This window comes from Pteropus alecto, unplaced genomic scaffold (assembly GCF_000325575.1).
Source record: "Pteropus alecto unplaced genomic scaffold, ASM32557v1 scaffold21, whole genome shotgun sequence".
In the NCBI taxonomy this organism is placed as follows: domain Eukaryota; kingdom Metazoa; phylum Chordata; class Mammalia; order Chiroptera; family Pteropodidae; genus Pteropus; species Pteropus alecto.
The window spans coordinates 5,567,467-5,573,126 of record NW_006436282.1 but is presented as its reverse complement, the minus strand read 5'-3'; positions in this window follow the sequence as shown (position 1 = coordinate 5,573,126).

Genomic DNA, 5,660 nt, shown 5'->3' with positions numbered 1-5,660 from the left:
ATGCCTACTTTTCTGACACACTTGAACTGTTCTCTACAATGCAAACCCAAAATCGCCTGGAAAGGAGCAAAGTGAAAGCTTATCTTCACCCACAAGAGTGACTCTAAACACAACGGTAATCGTGCCAGATAAGAGAGACATAATTTCATATTTACAGTCAAATATCGCTTACAAATACTTTGAAGTTAACTAGTCCTTTAAACTTTCAAGGTTAAAGTGTTTCTGGTTAATTGCCAAGCTAGCATTAAAGTGAAATGCGTGGTTTCTTTTGGGTTCTGTTTTATTTTTAATAATAGTGGGCTAAACATCTGTCCAGAACCATAACAAATCACATCAGTTGCAAGAGCTGGGCTGTCTCTGCATATTTTTGGATAGTAAAAGGAATGAAGGTCTGTGATTGTCTTCTCCCAGCCTCTGACTTTCTCGGTCTTCTGGATTACTCAATATTTAATAAATAAATGGGTGAGGGAAGGAGGGACAAAGGGATAGATGGAAGAAGGAAAAAAAGAAGGAAAGAATTATTATAATTTGAAAGTGCTTGAACTAGCTCAAAAATCACTGAGCAAAACAAGCCAACCAAAGGTTATATGAATTTTCTGGGGTACAATAGGCCAGCAGTTCCCCACCTGAAAAATAAGTGGACTTTCATTTATTTTTTTCTTTAGGCTTAAAATTTCTCGTATATAATGAAGACTTTTATACACAATCAGTTTAAATGTGAATTGTCTGAGTTGTTACGCCTGAAGTTTAACTTTACTTAGTAGTACTTCTAAAATGTGATCAATGACGCCATATGGTTTGCCTGGGATGGTGCTGTCTTGAAACTGTCATTCCAGAGTAATTAGTAGCAACTCATTTCACTCTCAAAAGTGTCCAGGTTTAAAAAATAATTGATATGGTCACTCAACCAATGACTAAATGTCTTTGAAAATCCTAGCTAGTTCTTATTAAAAGTAGAGCTACCAGAACCTAATAAATTAAGACCTCCAAAGGGCAGGCCCAGGAATATTTTAATAAGTACCCCCTAAACAATTGTTAGGATTACTAAAGTTGGAGAACCACTGTATTTATTTATAATAGAATATATTGATTTTAATAAGGAGAAAGCTAGAAAGTCTAAGTAATGAAGATAAACTGGAAGAGGTGACAGTATTAAATAACTTACCTCAGCCACCAATGCGTAATTTTGCTTATTTGGCAAGCTCCTTTATGTCCTATATCTCCTACCACCAGAACATCTCTTTGTCCCAGTGGCATGAGATTAGTAAAAGGGTACGGATACAAGGAAGCTAGCACTGGCAGACTTCATCCAGCTTCTATGTTGACATCTGCCGTGACCCTCTGCTTTCCATCACTCCAGGTCTATGTATTCCTGTCCATGTGACCCAGTTCTCTCACTAAACTGGATGCACTCGGCTACCTATAAAGAACTGACCATTTCAAATGACCGTTTTTCATCCCTCTCTAGGTCCTCTCCTCTGTAGATCCAAGGTTTAACTTTAGCAAAATAAATATAATTATTCTAGTAATTGATGTTGAATTTTTTTGCCAAAAAATTAAGGGAAGAGGGAGAAAGTAGTGTAACCTCATGAAGGAAGAGATTAGCTGGAAGTCTTTTTTTCTTCTTATAGCTTTCTTCTTCACAAATACTTGATGATTTTTTTGTTAAAATTGAGCAACCCCATTGAGGATCACCATATACAGGTATGTCCTGCTTTTTGAAAGTTTACATTATGCCACTTCGTTTTTATAAGAAATCTATATTAGGACTTGTTTTCACTGCCTGAAAGAAATCCAAAGAGGATTTTTGCTTTTATGTAAAGAGGTGAAAAGTGGAAATAAACTTCAGTGTTTTGTAGCAAACTCTTACAGAGGCAGCGTGCACCCAGAGCAACCCAAGTGGCACCGAGCTCCCTCCCCAGTAACTGTAGTCAGCGTCTCAGCATCAAGCTCCCATAGCTTCAAACAGTGTCTGTGAGCATCTGTGCTTTATCATGATTTATTTTGCACGTTCATTAGTAAGATGTGTCCTAAGGTATCAGAAAAGCCTAAGATAGCTCTTAAGAGTAGGGTATTACACTTAAGAGTAAAACTGGACGTAGTTAAGAGTTTCAATCATAGTGATCAATATAAAGACATTGTGCATGCATTGATTTTTGAGTCTGGGAACCCAAAGCTTATTACATATAAATTAACAGTAATTGCTTCTTTGGTTTACATCATTTTGGCTTATGAAAGGTTTCATAAAAATGCTCCACTTTCAGATAGTGTAGAAAACTTGTACATAGGTGGTCTTTTATTTCTATATTTGTTAACTAATGTTCTTTGATTGCAAAGAACATAAAACAATTCTGGCTAACTTAGACAAAAATGGAAGATTATGGGAAAGATTCTAGGGCATTTTATGAAATCTAAGGAAATTTCACCATTACTTAGATAACATTATATACCCCTGGAAGAAAGAAAAAAAAATTTTAATTATTATGATTCTCATTTTAAAAAGAAACATGAGAATAAATAGCATGCTTAGCAGGGAAATATTGGTACAAGCTCCACTCCTCCATTCTGCAGGCATTCACAAGACTGCTGCTGACATATAAGATAGATTCCTTCTCTGTTTGCTCCAAGTTCTCCTGGCTTTCGGCCAACACCACAGCTTGCCAAGAATCTTTGCCCTTATTGCTCAAAGAATACAACAAGTCCAGGTGGCAGTCTCAGCTACCAATTCAATAGAGCCTATATTTTTTTTAACCCTTAGATGAAACAGTCCTCCACTGAGTAATGAATTTCTTAGGCTAAAAAAGTTAAATAACTTTAAAGAATTACAGCAAAAATTCTGAAAGTGAAAGAATAGGTATAATTTTAAGAGGTGCCTTCACCCCTAAGTCTTAGGTTGCATTCCATTCTGGCCGTGAAAACAATATCAAATGTGTTGGTCACTGTTTCTGCTCATGTTCAGTGTCCTACAACATAGCACACCAATATCACAAGGTGCTACACCTTAGATAGTGTTGTGGCTAAGTTTCCAATAGATCATTACATTGAAGCTTAGCTTCATCAGGATGATTGGATATTTTGTACAATAGGCCAGGCAGTTGGTAGCCTAATGTCTTACTTGTGTTGCAATGCAGTATCCTGTGATGCTTTAGAGTCATGTAAGCAGAGAGAGCAAATGCAAATCCATAGAACTATTCCAATGATGATAAGTTTCTGCTCTTCCATGATGAAGGGGCATTCCCAACTCAAAAGAATTGATCTGCTACAGCGTAGCAGACCAGGTCCCCTAGAAGTACATTGCTAGTCACTGTTGCTAACAGTATAAGAATCAGCCTTGATGAAAGGTAATTTATACTGAGTCCAAGCATCACTTCCATTCTGGCCATCATAGCTGTTATGTTCATGAACCAATAGATTAGCTGGAAAAGAAGGATGACTGACTCTCATAGAAGAAATAATTTTGTTCTCCTGGTTATTAAGAACCTCTTCTGCAATTATGGCCTCTTCATGAACATTCACATGGACACAGAAATTCTTACACTGAGCCCATTCTGAATGGTTCATCTACCCTTCTCTAAAAACTTCTTTGTCCTCAACTCTCCAATATTGATTCTTCCAAGTCCCTGACCATCTAGTCAGAGCAGGACTAAAAATACCTCAGTATGTATTCATTCAGCCTTAACCATCTCTAAGTTATTGACAGGTCGCAGGCTCCTTGCCCCAATAGACACTGTTGCTGCCCAAGTCACTCTGGTCCTTCCTTCAGAGACATCTCTGACCTCTTCACAATCCAGCAATGAAAGGGTAAAAGTCTGGACTACAGGGGATCTTCAGCCCCAGTTTCAGTGCTAGATTCCAATTCCCTTACTTGTTATAGATTGGAATAGCACCCCTGTGCCAAATAATTAACTCAAGAATTGGCATAGATCCTGACCCGAAGTAAAGCAGACAATAAAATAATTCCTTCCAGACAAAGTGGACAATAAAATGTCTGCTCAAAAATTTAACTAATATAAGCATTTTCCTCCTCAAATGTAGTTCAGGCCACCCTGAAGAATAGCAGCACTTCCTCTTATCTGCCTGGTACCAGTATATCATGAAAAGCCATCTATACACCAGGTTGAAGTTACTCTATCCCTGGTCCACCAGTCATAAGAAACTCCCACGAGGCATGGGAAGGAAGAGTAAAGTAGGAATACAACTGCTTATTCATATAATTTACCTGTGTTCAGGCATCTCATAGGCTCAGCCTCATAGGTTTCTCTTCCTTCTCAATCCACTTGATGTGGATTACTTCTGGGAGTGCCTGGCTTTATGGCCAAGTGTCTGAGACAACACCATTTCACATTAAGCATCACGTAATGTGGTCATCTTATGCCAGATAGTTGAATGATTCAGTCTCTACATGAGCCTAGAGTCATTTCTCAAAATTAAGGGTCATCTGCTACAGGAGACTTTGTATTTTCTCAAACACAGAGGGTCTCCTCTGTGATGGATTTTGGGGGGCTTGTCACAGGCTCCATATAGCTTTCTGATGGGCCACAGACCATTCCAGCAGCACTGGATCCACTAGCTCACAAGAGGAAGGCAGACAGAGCTGCTCACCGTGCAGCATGCGCCAGCTGGAGACCCCTTCTCACTTTGGGCCCCCTCCAAACTGGTAGCTTTGGGATGGTCACCCAGAAAAAGGTTAAAGGGTATGACGTCCAAAAGTGGCAATACTATGTCTAAAATCCAGAGGCGCGAAACTCACTGTGCCTGATAAATCCTCTTTTCAAACTTTGCGAATGAATGTTTCATTACCTTATATAAATTACATACTCAATAATTAACTTCAAAATGCTAACATTTCAACGTGCTACTCCGTTATATTAATCACGTTTGGTGATTATTTTTCTTCCACTTCATTTCATTCATTCATTTATTCTTTATTTAAACTTCATTTGCTTACAAAATGAATTGAAAGTGCCCCGTCATGTCACATATTGCTTTTTCCTAATAAAATGGTAGGAAGAAGTTGCAGAGTAAGATAGACTCATAAAATTTAAGTAAGTTCATCACTTAATACATTTAGTTTCTATATTATGAATCTGTATGCAGAAATCTGCCTATTTGAAAAACTACTTAAGGACAATTCAAAAGCTCTTAGATTGTGTATCTCTTGTGCAAGGCAAGCAGCATGAACTGCCATGCCTAAGTGAGAAATCATCCTTTGCTATGTTCTTTCTTTGGATGCTTTCACAACCAAGAGTTTTAAATGTAAATGTCTATCAGGAATTTTAAACAAATTGGTCTGTCATCTATTCCCTTTGACAAAATAATCAGAAGTAAATTAACACCTTTATAGGCAATTCTACCTCAAGTTGGTTTTGAGTACACTCAAAATGAAGTTCATTAACTTCTGTAAGTGTTTATTGATCATCTACTATGTGTAGGCTCTATGTGAAGTCAAAGAGAAATAAGACCCAGTCAATAACCCATCAAAGTTTATAGCTTAGTAGGGAATCTAGATAAATAGACAGAAAATTACAATATAGTTTGACAGGTTTTAAGACAGGACAAATAAGAATATGCTGTGTTACTGGGGTCAGAGAAGACCTTCCAAAGGAAGTGATATCTAAGCTGAGGCCTAAAGGTTAATGTAGGAGCCACACAGACCAAGA